This window comes from Amia ocellicauda, unplaced genomic scaffold (genome assembly GCF_036373705.1).
Source record: "Amia ocellicauda isolate fAmiCal2 unplaced genomic scaffold, fAmiCal2.hap1 HAP1_SCAFFOLD_275, whole genome shotgun sequence".
NCBI classification, from domain to species: Eukaryota; Metazoa; Chordata; class Actinopteri; order Amiiformes; family Amiidae; genus Amia; species Amia ocellicauda.
This window is the reverse complement of record NW_027102839.1, coordinates 17,501-32,500: the sequence shown is the minus strand read 5'-3', so window position 1 is coordinate 32,500 and position 15,000 is coordinate 17,501.

Genomic DNA, 15,000 nt, shown 5'->3' with positions numbered 1-15,000 from the left:
GGCGTCCGTCCCCACCGGGGAGGAGTAGGCCTGCTGACTGAGCGCTGGGAGCCGGGAGCCTTTCCTGCAGTCAGTCGGTCGGTCAGTGAGTGAGTGAGTGTGTGTGCTGAAGGGAAGCTCCAGCCCGGCGTCCGTCCCCACCGGGGAGGAGTAGGCCTGCTGACTGAGCGCTGGGAGCCGGGAGCCTTTCCTGCAGTCAGTCGGTCGGTCAGTGAGTGAGTGAGTGTGTGTGCTGAAGGGAAGCTCCAGCCCGGCGTCCGTCCCCACCGGGGAGGAGTAGGCCTGCTGACTGAGCGCTGGGAGCCGGGAGCCTTTCCTGCAGTCAGTCGGTCGGTCAGTGAGTGAGTGAGTGTGTGTGCTGAAGGGAAGCTCCAGCCCGGCGTCCGTCCCCACCGGGGAGTTGTGCCCGGGCCCGGGCCTCCTGCCGACGGACCGTGTGGCGCATTGTCCCGACTGCGGACTTTCTCCAGCAAAAAGGCGGAGGTGCAGTACCGCCATTTCGCCACACGAGGGACGGAATGGCACCCAACTGCCCCCTGGTGTCGAAAAAGCGCAAGGGCACCCGGGCCGGTCCGCCCCAGGCAGCGGCCGAGATGCAGCACCGGGGGCCCGGCCTGCCTGCCCTGGAGGTCAGCCTGCCAGCCCTGGAGGTCTGCCTTCCAGCCCTGGAGGACAGCCTGCCTGCCCTGGTAGCAGCACTGCCTGCCTTCCAGCCCTGGAGGTCTGCCTGTTAGCCCTGGAGGTCTGCTATCCAGCCCTGGTAGCAGCACTGCCTGCCCTGGAGGTCTGCCTGCCTGCCTTCCAGCCCTGGAGGTCTGCTATCCATCCCTGGAGGTCTGCCTGCCTGCCATCCAGCCCTGGAGGTCTGCTATCCAGCCCTGGTAGCAGCACTGCCTGCCCTGGAGGTCTGCTATCCAGCCCTGGAGGACAGCCTGCCTGCCCTGGTAGCAGCACTGCCTGCCCTGGAGGTCTGCTATCCAGCCCTGGAGGACAGCCTGCCTGCCCTGGTAGCAGCACTGCCTGCCCTGGAGGTCTGCTATCCAGCCCTGGAGGACAGCCTGCCTGCCCTGGTAGCAGCACTGCCTGCCCTGGAGGTCAGCCTGTTAGCCCTGGAGGTCTGCCTGCCTGCCCTGGAGGTCAGCCTGTTAGCCCTGGAGGTCTGCCTGCCTGCCATCCAGCCCTGGCAGCAGCACTGCCTGCCCTGGTAGCAGCACTGCCTGCCCTGGAGGTCTGCTATCCAGCCCTGGTAGCAGCACTGCCTGCCCTGGAGGTCTGCCTGCCTGCCTGCCAGCCCTGGAGGTCTGCCTGTTAGCCCTGGAGGTCTGCTATCCAGCCCTGGAGGTCTGCTATCCAGCCCTGGTAGCAGCACTGCCTGCCCTGGAGGTCAGCCTGTTAGCCCTGGAGGTCTGCCTGCCTGCCCTGGTAGCAGCACTGCCTGCCTTCCAGCCCTGGAGGTCTGCCTGTTAGCCCTGGAGGTCTGCTATCCAGCCCTGGTAGCAGCACTGCCTGCCCTGGAGGTCTGCCTGCCTGCCTTCCAGCCCTGGAGGTCTGCTATCCATCCCTGGAGGTCTGCCTGCCTGCCATCCAGCCCTGGAGGTCTGCTATCCAGCCCTGGTAGCAGCACTGCCTGCCCTGGAGGTCTGCTATCCAGCCCTGGAGGACAGCCTGCCTGCCCTGGTAGCAGCACTGCCTGCCCTGGAGGTCTGCTATCCAGCCCTGGTAGCAGCACTGCCTGCCCTGGAGGTCTGCCTGCCTGCCTGCCAGCCCTGGAGGTCTGCCTGTTAGCCCTGGAGGTCTGCTATCCAGCCCTGGAGGTCTGCTATCCAGCCCTGGTAGCAGCACTGCCTGCCCTGGAGGTCAGCCTGTTAGCCCTGGAGGTCTGCCTGCCTGCCCTGGTAGCAGCACTGCCTGCCTTCCAGCCCTGGAGGTCTGCCTGTTAGCCCTGGAGGTCTGCTATCCAGCCCTGGTAGCAGCACTGCCTGCCCTGGAGGTCTGCCTGCCTGCCTTCCAGCCCTGGAGGTCTGCTATCCATCCCTGGAGGTCTGCCTGCCTGCCATCCAGCCCTGGAGGTCTGCTATCCAGCCCTGGTAGCAGCACTGCCTGCCCTGGAGGTCTGCCTGCCTGCCTTCCAGCCCTGGAGGTCTGCTATCCATCCCTGGAGGTCTGCCTGCCTGCCATCCAGCCCTGGAGGTCTGCTATCCAGCCCTGGTAGCAGCACTGCCTGCCCTGGAGGTCTGCTATCCAGCCCTGGAGGACAGCCTGCCTGCCCTGGTAGCAGCACTGCCTGCCCTGGAGGTCTGCTATCCAGCCCTGGAGGACAGCCTGCCTGCCCTGGTAGCAGCACTGCCTGCCCTGGAGGTCTGCTATCCAGCCCTGGAGGACAGCCTGCCTGCCCTGGTAGCAGCACTGCCTGCCCTGGAGGTCAGCCTGTTAGCCCTGGAGGTCTGCCTGCCTGCCCTGGAGGTCTGCCTGCCTGCCTGTTAGCCCTGGAGGTCAGCCTGTTAGCCCTGGAGGTCTGCTATCCAGCCCTGGAAGCAGCACTGCCTGCCCTGGAGGTCTGCTATCCAGCCCTGGAGGTCTGCCTGCCTGCCCTGGCAGCAGCACTGCCTGCCCTGGAGGTCAGCCTGCCAGCCCTGGAGGTCTGCCTTCCAGCCCTGGAGGTCTGCCTGTTAGCCCTGGAGGTCTGCTATCCAGCCCTGGTAGCAGCACTGCCTGCCCTGGAGGTCTGCCTGCCTGCCTTCCAGCCCTGGAGGTCTGCTATCCATCCCTGGAGGTCTGCCTGCCTGCCATCCAGCCCTGGAGGTCTGCTATCCAGCCCTGGTAGCAGCACTGCCTGCCCTGGAGGTCTGCCTGCCTGCCTTCCAGCCCTGGAGGTCTGCTATCCATCCCTGGAGGTCTGCCTGCCTGCCATCCAGCCCTGGAGGTCTGCTATCCAGCCCTGGTAGCAGCACTGCCTGCCCTGGAGGTCTGCTATCCAGCCCTGGAGGACAGCCTGCCTGCCCTGGTAGCAGCACTGCCTGCCCTGGAGGTCTGCTATCCAGCCCTGGAGGACAGCCTGCCTGCCCTGGTAGCAGCACTGCCTGCCCTGGAGGTCAGCCTGTTAGCCCTGGAGGTCTGCCTGCCTGCCCTGGAGGTCAGCCTGTTAGCCCTGGAGGTCTGCCTGCCTGCCATCCAGCCCTGGCAGCAGCACTGCCTGCCCTGGTAGCAGCACTGCCTGCCCTGGAGGTCTGCTATCCAGCCCTGGTAGCAGCACTGCCTGCCCTGGAGGTCTGCCTGCCTGCCTGCCAGCCCTGGAGGTCTGCCTGTTAGCCCTGGAGGTCTGCTATCCAGCCCTGGAGGTCTGCTATCCAGCCCTGGTAGCAGCACTGCCTGCCCTGGAGGTCAGCCTGTTAGCCCTGGAGGTCTGCCTGCCTGCCCTGGTAGCAGCACTGCCTGCCTTCCAGCCCTGGAGGTCTGCCTGTTAGCCCTGGAGGTCTGCTATCCAGCCCTGGTAGCAGCACTGCCTGCCCTGGAGGTCTGCCTGCCTGCCTTCCAGCCCTGGAGGTCTGCTATCCATCCCTGGAGGTCTGCCTGCCTGCCATCCAGCCCTGGAGGTCTGCTATCCAGCCCTGGTAGCAGCACTGCCTGCCCTGGAGGTCTGCTATCCAGCCCTGGAGGACAGCCTGCCTGCCCTGGTAGCAGCACTGCCTGCCCTGGAGGTCTGCTATCCAGCCCTGGTAGCAGCACTGCCTGCCCTGGAGGTCTGCCTGCCTGCCTGCCAGCCCTGGAGGTCTGCCTGTTAGCCCTGGAGGTCTGCTATCCAGCCCTGGAGGTCTGCTATCCAGCCCTGGTAGCAGCACTGCCTGCCCTGGAGGTCAGCCTGTTAGCCCTGGAGGTCTGCCTGCCTGCCCTGGTAGCAGCACTGCCTGCCTTCCAGCCCTGGAGGTCTGCCTGTTAGCCCTGGAGGTCTGCTATCCAGCCCTGGTAGCAGCACTGCCTGCCCTGGAGGTCTGCCTGCCTGCCTTCCAGCCCTGGAGGTCTGCTATCCATCCCTGGAGGTCTGCCTGCCTGCCATCCAGCCCTGGAGGTCTGCTATCCAGCCCTGGTAGCAGCACTGCCTGCCCTGGAGGTCTGCCTGCCTGCCTTCCAGCCCTGGAGGTCTGCTATCCATCCCTGGAGGTCTGCCTGCCTGCCATCCAGCCCTGGAGGTCTGCTATCCAGCCCTGGTAGCAGCACTGCCTGCCCTGGAGGTCTGCTATCCAGCCCTGGAGGACAGCCTGCCTGCCCTGGTAGCAGCACTGCCTGCCCTGGAGGTCTGCTATCCAGCCCTGGAGGACAGCCTGCCTGCCCTGGTAGCAGCACTGCCTGCCCTGGAGGTCTGCTATCCAGCCCTGGAGGACAGCCTGCCTGCCCTGGTAGCAGCACTGCCTGCCCTGGAGGTCAGCCTGTTAGCCCTGGAGGTCTGCCTGCCTGCCCTGGAGGTCTGCCTGCCTGCCTGTTAGCCCTGGAGGTCAGCCTGTTAGCCCTGGAGGTCTGCTATCCAGCCCTGGAAGCAGCACTGCCTGCCCTGGAGGTCTGCTATCCAGCCCTGGAGGTCTGCCTGCCTGCCCTGGCAGCAGCACTGCCTGCCCTGGAGGTCAGCCTGCCAGCCCTGGAGGTCTGCCTTCCAGCCCTGGAGGTCTGCCTGTTAGCCCTGGAGGTCTGCTATCCAGCCCTGGTAGCAGCACTGCCTGCCCTGGAGGTCTGCCTGCCTGCCTTCCAGCCCTGGAGGTCTGCTATCCATCCCTGGAGGTCTGCCTGCCTGCCATCCAGCCCTGGAGGTCTGCTATCCAGCCCTGGTAGCAGCACTGCCTGCCCTGGAGGTCTGCCTGCCTGCCTTCCAGCCCTGGAGGTCTGCTATCCATCCCTGGAGGTCTGCCTGCCTGCCATCCAGCCCTGGAGGTCTGCTATCCAGCCCTGGTAGCAGCACTGCCTGCCCTGGAGGTCTGCTATCCAGCCCTGGAGGACAGCCTGCCTGCCCTGGTAGCAGCACTGCCTGCCCTGGAGGTCTGCTATCCAGCCCTGGAGGACAGCCTGCCTGCCCTGGTAGCAGCACTGCCTGCCCTGGAGGTCTGCTATCCAGCCCTGGAGGACAGCCTGCCTGCCCTGGTAGCAGCACTGCCTGCCCTGGAGGTCAGCCTGTTAGCCCTGGAGGTCTGCCTGCCTGCCCTGGAGGTCTGCCTGCCTGCCTGTTAGCCCTGGAGGTCAGCCTGTTAGCCCTGGAGGTCTGCTATCCAGCCCTGGAAGCAGCACTGCCTGCCCTGGAGGTCTGCTATCCAGCCCTGGAGGTCTGCCTGCCTGCCCTGGCAGCAGCACTGCCTGCCCTGGAGGTCAGCCTGCCAGCCCTGGAGGTCTGCCTTCCAGCCCTGGAGGTCTGCCTGTTAGCCCTGGAGGTCTGCTATCCAGCCCTGGAGGTCTGCCTGCCAGCCCTGGAGGTCTGCTATCCAGCCCTGGAGGTCTGCCTGTTAGCCCTGGAGGTCTGCTATCCAGCCCTGGAGGTCTGCCTGCCTGCCTGTTAGCCCTGGAGGTCAGCCTGTTAGCCCTGGAGGTCTGCCTGTTAGCCCTGGAGGTCAGCCTGCCAGCCCTGGAGGTCTGCCTTCCAGCCCTGGAGGTCTGCCTGCCTGCCTGTTAGCCCTGGAGGTCTGCCTTCCAGCCCTGGTAGCAGCACTGCCTGCCCTGGTAGCAGCACTGCCTGCCCTGGAGGTCTGCCTGCCTGCCCTGGAGGTCAGCCTGTTAGCCCTGGAGGTCTGCCTGCCTGCCCTGGAGGTCTGCCTGCCTGCCTGTTAGCCCTGGAGGTCAGCCTGTTAGCCCTGGAGGTCTGCTATCCAGCCCTGGAAGCAGCACTGCCTGCCCTGGAGGTCTGCTATCCAGCCCTGGAGGTCTGCCTGCCTGCCCTGGCAGCAGCACTGCCTGCCCTGGAGGTCAGCCTGCCAGCCCTGGAGGTCAGCCTGCCAGCCCTGGCAGCAGCACGGCCTACCTGCCTGCCTGCCCTGGAGGTCTGCCTGCCTGCCTGCCCTGGAGGTCAGCCTTCCAGCCCTGGCAGCAGCACGGCCTACCTGCCTGCCAGCCTGCCCTCCCCAGCCACACAGCCCTGCCTGCCTGCCTGCCAGCCCTGGAGGTCTCCCTGCCAGCCCTGGAGGTCTGCCTGCCTGCCTGCCTGCCTGCCTGCCTGCCCTGGAGGTCTGCCATCCTGCCTTCCAGCCCTGGAGGTCAGCCTGCCAGCCCTGGAGGTCAGCCTGTTAGCCCTGGAGGTCTGCCTGCCTGCCTGCCTGCCTGCCCTGGAGGTCAGCCTGCCAGCCCTGGAGGTCTGCCTGCCTGCCTGCCTGCCCTGGAGGTCAGCCTGCCAGCCCTGGCAGCAGCACGGCCTACCTGCCTGCCTGCCCTGGAGGTCTGCCTGCCTGCCTGCCCTGGAGGTCAGCCTTCCAGCCCTGGCAGCAGCACGGCCTACCTGCCTGCCAGCCTGCCCTCCCCAGCCACACAGCCCTGCCTGCCTGCCTGCCAGCCCTGGAGGTCTCCCTGCCAGCCCTGGAGGTCTGCCTGCCTGCCTGCCTGCCTGCCCTGGAGGTCTGCCATCCTGCCTTCCAGCCCTGGAGGTCAGCCTGCCAGCCCTGGAGGTCAGCCTGTTAGCCCTGGAGGTCTGCCTGCCTGCCTGCCTGCCTGCCCTGGAGGTCAGCCTGCCAGCCCTGGAGGTCTGCCTGCCTGCCTGCCTGCCCTGGAGGTCAGCCTGCCAGCCCTGGCAGCAGCACGGCCTACCTGCCTGCCTGCCCTGGAGGTCTGCCTGCCTGCCTGCCTGCCTGCCCTGGAGGTCTGCCTGCCTGCCTGCCTGCCCCGGAGGTCAGCCCCAGGCAGCCGGGTGGCCTGCCTGCTGCTGCTAGGCCGCTGCCCCGAGCCGCCGACCCCATCGACAGGAACACGAGAGAGTTTACAAGCGAGAGGAGGCCACATATTCGACACCTTTCGTGCTCGTTTTAGTCTCCAGTCTGTTTTGACGTGTGTTATTCTGAATCTGCTGCTTTAACTCAAGGGATTCTGTCGCGATTGATGCCTTGTCCTTCGCTGTATGTTTGCACTGGTGTTGTAAGTCGCCCTCTGTAAGATCATCATTTATTATCTGCCAAGAAATAAAGATCATCATAATGTTCCCCAACTTTCAGCTTCTGGGGAGTTTGTTCCAGAGTGTGACGACTCTCTCTCTATCACCATCTCTCTCTCTATCTCCATCTCTCTCTATCTCCATCTCTCTCTATCTCCATCTCTCTATCTCCACCTCTCTCTCCCTCTCCACCTCTCTCTCTCTCTATCTCTCCCTCTCTCTCACTGTGTGTGTGTGTGTGTGTGTGTGTGTGTGTGTGTGTGTGTGTGTGTGTGTGTGTGTGTGTGTGTGTACAGCAGTGTCCCTAGACGAGAGAGAGATCCCTAGACGGGGAAATTACTTTCAAACTGCAGTACCGAAATGTGTCCGTTAGATGGCAGCATGCACCAAGGAATGAAGGAAAGTGCAAAACAAAATGAAAAGGCACATCGCCTGGGCGAAAAATAATCGTAACAAATCAACGGGGGCATTTCTCGGAAAACTAACACCGGGGCAGTGCTCAGGGGGGTCCCACCTCGTGGCCACCCGGTTTGGGGGGCGATCGGGGCCGGTTCCGAAAATCGCTAAATCTCCCATAGCCAGCCCACGCTCCATCCGATAGAGCAATGCCGGGCGGCCGGCCGGCAACTACGGATCATAACAAATCAACGGGGGCATTTCTCCGAAAACTAACACCGGGGCAGTGCTCAGGGGGGTCCCACCTCGTGGCCACCCGGTTTGGGGGGCCATCGGGGCCGGTTCCGAAAATCGCTAAATCTCCCATAGCCAGCCCACGCTCCATCCGATAGAGCAATGCCGGGCGGCCGGCCGGCAACTACGGATCATAACAAATCAACGGGGGCATTTCTCCGAAAACTAACACCGGGGCAGTGCTCAGGGGGGTCCCACCTCGTGGCCACCCGGTTTGGGGGGCCATCGGGGCCGGTTCCGAAAATCGCTAAATCTCCCATAGCCAGCCCACGCTCCATCCGATAGAGCAATGCCGGGCGGCCGGCCGGCAACTACGGATCATAACAAATCAACGGGGGCATTTCTCGGAAAACTAACACCGCGGCAGTGCTCAGGGGGGTCCCACCTCGTGGCCACCCGGTTTGGGGGGCCATCGGGGCCGGCTGAAGAATCGCCCATACTCTGCCATAGGCAGCCCACGGTCCATCCGATCAGAGCAATGCCGGGCGGCCGGCAACCTATGGATCATAACACATCAACGGAGGCATGATAAGAGCATCTTTTATTATCTGCCAAGAAATATAGACCATCACAATGTTCCCCAACTTTCAGCTTCTACCACATCGCTGGGGAGTTTATTCCACTGTGTGACTACTCTCTCTCTATCTCTCTCTCTCTCTCTCTCTCTCTCTGTGTGTGTGTGTGTGTGTGTGTGTGTGTGTGTGTGTGTGTGTGTGTGTGTGTGTACAGCAGTGTCTCCGGTTTTCCTTTTGGAATGCCTTGAAGCCGGGGGGGCTTTGCACTCATGAGAACATAGGGTGTCCTTGCCCTCCTTTCGCAGCCCAGGGCATTGAGAGATCCCTAGACGGGGAAATTACTTTCAAACTGCAGTACCGAAATGTGTCCGTTAGATGGTAGCATGCACCAAGGAATGAAGGAAAGTGCAAAACAAAATGAAAAGGCACATCGCCTGGGCGAAAAATAATCATAACAAATCAACGGGGGCATTTCTCGGAAAACTAACACCGGGGCAGTGCTCAGGGGGGTCCCACCTCGTGGCCACCCGGTTTGGGGGGCGATCGGGGCCGGTTCCGAAAATCGCTAAATCTCCCATAGCCAGCCCACGCTCCATCCGATAGAGCACTGCCGGGCGGCCGGCCGGCAACTACGGATCATAACAAATCAACGGGGGCATTTCTCGGAAAACTAACACCGGGGCAGTGCTCAGGGGGGTCCCACCTCGTGGCCACCCGGTTTGGGGGGCGATCGGGGCCGGTTCCGAAAATCGCTAAATCTCCCATAGCCAGCCCACGCTCCATCCGATAGAGCACTGCCGGGCGGCCGGCCGGCAACTACGGATCATAACAAATCAACGGGGGCATTTCTCGGAAAACTAACACCGGGGCAGTGCTCAGGGGGGTCCCACCTCGTGGCCACCCGGTTTGGGGGGCCATCGGGGCCGGCTGAAGAATCGCCCATACTCTGCCATAGGCAGCCCACGGTCCATCCGATCAGAGCAATGCCGGGCGGCCGGCAACCTATGGATCATAACACATCAACGGAGGCATGATAAGAGCATCTTTTATTATCTGCCAAGAAATATAGACCATCACAATGTTCCCCAACTTTCAGCTTCTACCACATCGCTGGGGAGTTTATTCCACTGTGTGACTACTCTCTCTCTATCTCTCTCTCTCTCTCTCTCTCTCTCTCTCTCTCTGTGTGTGTGTGTGTGTGTGTGTGTGTGTGTGTGTGTGTGTGTGTGTGTGTGTGTACAGCAGTGTCTCCGGTTTTCCTTTTGGAATGCCTTGAAGCCGGGGGGGCTTTGCACTCATGAGAACATAGGGTGTCCTTGCCCTCCTTTCGCAGCCCAGGGCATTGAGAGATCCCTAGACGGGGAAATTACTTTCAAACTGCAGTACCGAAATGTGTCCGTTAGATGGTAGCATGCACCAAGGAATGAAGGAAAGTGCAAAACAAAATGAAAAGGCACATCGCCTGGGCGAAAAATAATCGTAACAAATCAACGGGGGCATTTCTCCGAAAACTAACACCGGGGCAGTGCTCAGGGGGGTCCCACCTCGTGGCCACCCGGTTTGGGGGGCGATCGGGGCCGGTTCCGAAAATCGCTAAATCTCCCATAGCCAGCCCACGCTCCATCCGATAGAGCAATGCCGGGCGGCCGGCCGGCAACTACGGATCATAACAAATCAACGGGGGCATTTCTCCGAAAACTAACACCGGGGCAGTGCTCAGGGGGGTCCCACCTCGTGGCCACCCGGTTTGGGGGGCGATCGGGGCCGGTTCCGAAAATCGCTAAATCTCCCATAGCCAGCCCACGCTCCATCCGATAGAGCAATGCCGGGCGGCCGGCCGGCAACTACGGATCATAAGAAATCAACGGGGGCATTTCTCCGAAAACTAACACCGGGGCAGTGCTCAGGGGGGTCCCACCTCGTGGCCACCCGGTTTGGGGGGCGATCGGGGCCGGTTCCGAAAATCGCTAAATCTCCCATAGCCAGCCCACGCTCCATCCGATAGAGCAATGCCGGGCGGCCGGCCGGCAACTACGGATCATAAGAAATCAACGGGGGCATTTCTCCGAAAACTAACACCGGGGCAGTGCTCAGGGGGGTCCCACCTCGTGGCCACCCGGTTTGGGGGGCCATCGGGGCCGGCTGAAGAATCGCCCATACTCTGCCATAGGCAGCCCACGGTCCATCCGATCAGAGCAATGCCGGGCGGCCGGCAACCTATGGATCATAACACATCAACGGAGGCATGATAAGAGCATCTTTTATTATCTGCCAAGAAATATAGACCATCACAATGTTCCCCAACTTTCAGCTTCTACCACATCGCTGGGGAGTTTATTCCACTGTGTGACTACTCTCTCTCTATCTCTCTCTCTCTCTCTCTCTCTCTCTCTCTCTCTGTGTGTGTGTGTGTGTGTGTGTGTGTGTGTGTGTGTGTGTGTGTGTGTGTGTACAGCAGTGTCTCCGGTTTTCCTTTTGGAATGCCTTGAAGCCGGGGGGGCTTTGCACTCATGAGAACATAGGGTGTCCTTGCCCTCCTTTCGCAGCCCAGGGCATTGAGAGATCCCTAGACGGGGAAATTACTTTCAAACTGCAGTACCGAAATGTGTCCGTTAGATGGTAGCATGCACCAAGGAATGAAGGAAAGTGCAAAACAAAATGAAAAGGCACATCGCCTGGGCGAAAAATAATCGTAACAAATCAACGGGGGCATTTCTCCGAAAACTAACACCGGGGCAGTGCTCAGGGGGGTCCCACCTCGTGGCCACCCGGTTTGGGGGGCGATCGGGGCCGGTTCCGAAAATCGCTAAATCTCCCATAGCCAGCCCACGCTCCATCCGATAGAGCAATGCCGGGCGGCCGGCCGGCAACTACGGATCATAACAAATCAACGGGGGCATTTCTCCGAAAACTAACACCGGGGCAGTGCTCAGGGGGGTCCCACCTCGTGGCCACCCGGTTTGGGGGGCGATCGGGGCCGGTTCCGAAAATCGCTAAATCTCCCATAGCCAGCCCACGCTCCATCCGATAGAGCAATGCCGGGCGGCCGGCCGGCAACTACGGATCATAAGAAATCAACGGGGGCATTTCTCCGAAAACTAACACCGGGGCAGTGCTCAGGGGGGTCCCACCTCGTGGCCACCCGGTTTGGGGGGCGATCGGGGCCGGTTCCGAAAATCGCTAAATCTCCCATAGCCAGCCCACGCTCCATCCGATAGAGCAATGCCGGGCGGCCGGCCGGCAACTACGGATCATAAGAAATCAACGGGGGCATTTCTCCGAAAACTAACACCGGGGCAGTGCTCAGGGGGGTCCCACCTCGTGGCCACCCGGTTTGGGGGGCCATCGGGGCCGGTTCCGAAAATCGCTAAATCTCCCATAGCCAGCCCACGCTCCATCCGATAGAGCAATGCCGGGCGGCCGGCCGGCAACTACGGATCATAACAAATCAACGGGGGCAGTTCTCCAGAAACTAACACCGGGGCAGTGCTCAGGAGGCTCCCAGCTATCAGCCACCCTATCCCGGGACCGATGGGAGCACTTTAAAATTTTCGAGTTAGGGGACCAGGCGGCCGAGTGAAAAACTTTGAAAAATTTTCTATCTCCTCACTCCCATTGACTTTGCATTAGGGCGACCAGGCGGCCGGCGGAAAAAAAATCATAACAAATCAACGGAGGCATTTCTCCGAAAACTAACACCGGGGCAGTGCTCAGGGGGCTCCCAGCTATCAGCCACCCTACCCTGGGACCGATGGGAGCACTTTAAAATTTTCGAGTCAGGGGACCAGACGGCCGAGTGAAAAACTTTGAAAAATATTCTATCTCCTCACTCCCATTGACTTTGCATTAGGGCGACCAGGCGGCCGGCGGAAAAAAAATCATAACAAATCAACGGGGGCATTTCTCCAGAAACTAACACCGGGGCTGTGCTCAGGGGGCTCCCAGCTATCAGCCACCCTACCCTGGGACCGATGGGAGCACTTTAAAATTTTCGAGTCAGGGGACCAGACGGCCGAGTGAAAAACTTTGAAAAATATTCTATCTCCTCACTCCCATTGACTTTACATTAGGGCGACCAGGCGGCCGGCGGAAAAAAAATCATAACAAATCAACGGGGGCATTTCTCCAGAAACTAACACCGGGGCTGTGCTCAGGGGGCTCCCAGCTATCAGCCACCCTACCCTGGGACCGATGGGAGCACTTTAAAATTTTCGAGTCAGGGGACCAGACGGCCGAGTGAAAAACTTTGAAAAATATTCTATCTCCTCACTCCCATTGACTTTACATTAGGGCGACCAGGCGGCCGGCGGAAAAAAAATCATAACAAATCAACGGGGGCATTTCTCCAGAAACTAACACCGGGGCTGTGCTCAGGGGGCTCCCAGCTATCAGCCACCCTACCCTGGGACCGATGGGAGCACTTTAAAATTTTCGAGTCAGGGGACCAGACGGCCGAGTGAAAAACTTTGAAAAATATTCTATCTCCTCACTCCCATTGACTTTGCATTAGGGCGACCAGGCGGCCGGCGGAAAAAAAATCATAACAAATCAACGGGGGCATTTCTCCAGAAACTAACACCGGGGCTGTGCTCAGGGGGCTCCCAGCTATCAGCCCCCCGGGTCTGGGGGCATTGTTTTTCTTTTTAATCATTTTGAGCATTTCCCCCAGTTTAGAGATGTGTGCCCCTAGACAACCCATTGAGAATAACTATGAAATGTTCTGAAGTTTTGATTTTCAAATGTCGGTGAAAATTGAAAAACGTCATATATTCTTCAAAGGAAGCATGGGGCGATGGTAGGGAGAGTCCCCGCAGCGTGCCTCGGCGGCGATGGGAGCGTTTTCGATGTCCCCGCCCCCCCCCCATAGGGATAGAAGGGGAGTTAGGTGACCAGGCGTCCCGGGTCCCAAAAATCGAAAAATTAATATAGAATGCTTTTTAATCCAGAAATAAAGTAGGGGGCAGTCCTGGTGAGAGTCCCAGCCACAGCCCCAGTGTGTTTTGGAGCCGTTTGGGGCCGGGTGAAAAACTTTGAAAAATGTTCTATCTCCTCACTCCCATTGACTTTACATTAGGGCGACCAGGCGGCCGGCGGAAAAAAAATCATAACAAATCAACGGAGGCATTTCTCCGAAAACTAACACCGGGGCAGTGCTCAGGGGGCTCCCAGCTATCAGCCACCCTATCCCGGGACCGATGGGAGCACTTTAAAATTTTCGAGTTAGGGGACCAGGCGGCCGAGTGAAAAACTTTGAAAAATTTTCTATCTCCTCACTCCCATTGACTTTGCATTAGGGCGACCAGGCGGCCGGCGGAAAAAAAATCATAACAAATCAACGGGGGCATTTCTCCGAAAACTAACACCGGGGCAGTGCTCAGGGGGCTCCCAGCTATCAGCCACCCTATCCCGGGACCGATGGGAGCACTTTAAAATTTTCGAGTTAGGGGACCAGGCGGCCGAGTGAAAAACTTTGAAAAATTTTCTATCTCCTCACTCCCATTGACTTTGCATTAGGGCGACCAGGCGGCCGGCGGAAAAAAAATCATAACAAATCAACGGGGGCATTTCTCCGAAAACTAACACCGGGGCAGTGCTCAGGGGGCTCCCAGCTATCAGCCACCCTATCCCGGGACCGATGGGAGCACTTTAAAATTTTCGAGTTAGGGGACCAGGCGGCCGAGTGAAAAACTTAGAAAAATTTTCTATCTCCCCTAGGTGACCAGGCAGCCGGAGCTGATTTTTCTGACCCCTAAAACAATTATTAAAAGGTATTTTTTCGCCAAACTAAGACTTTTAAAATTCAAATAGGATGATTATCTACTGCCCCAGTGGGTTTTTGAACCATTTTAAGCCTTTTTGACAGTTTTCATTTTTCCCCCATTGACTTCAATGGGAGTTAGGTGACCAGTCCTCCGACTTTTGAACCTCTCCTGGGGGGGCTGTGAGCCCCCGATTTCTTTGCAAAGCACGTCATTCGATTCGTCTCAGTCCCCTCTATATACCCCGTGTGTTTGTTTTCTCGAAAAACCCCCGGAACACGGTTTTTTAGGGGGGGGGTGGGGGGGGGGTACTTCGGAGCCATTTGGGGGGGGGTAAACGACATTTCCCGAAATTAATTTTAACACAGCCTTCCTCAGAATCGCTTTTCCAACAAAATCCTTTTTATTTCGAGTCTCTACGATGTTCCTAAGTGGTCGAAACCACTTTTGGACAGTTTTTACACCAAACGGCTCGGGCGCACAGCGGGCCGTGTGCCGATGGGCGGTTCTCGCGGGTCTGAGGCGGGGCTAGGCTGCTCGCGGCGGGCATGGGAGTGCCGTGTGCAGCCGCCACAGTGTTCCAGGCTGTCAGCATTTCTCTACGGTGCCGGGGGAAATACAGGAACTGGGTTTTTGAAGACACTTAGTGCAATGAGAGAGGTCAAAACTGAGCTAAGGGCACTTGCTGGAGGAAAGTGGCTGGGCCCCGCTAGCTCTTTTACGGACACTTTCTGGACTTGGCCCGGGATTTTCAGACGGTTCTTTGCGACTGTCTGATCATCCAGCGAAATGCAAGGGGGGGAACGGTCCCGGCCGCACCCCGCGTTTCAGGCCTCGTCGGCGGCCCGCTCCGGCGGCTGCGCCCGCTAAGTCTTCGCGGCCCGCCGTGGAGAGTGTGTATGCTGCCCGCCCCAGACGTTCACCC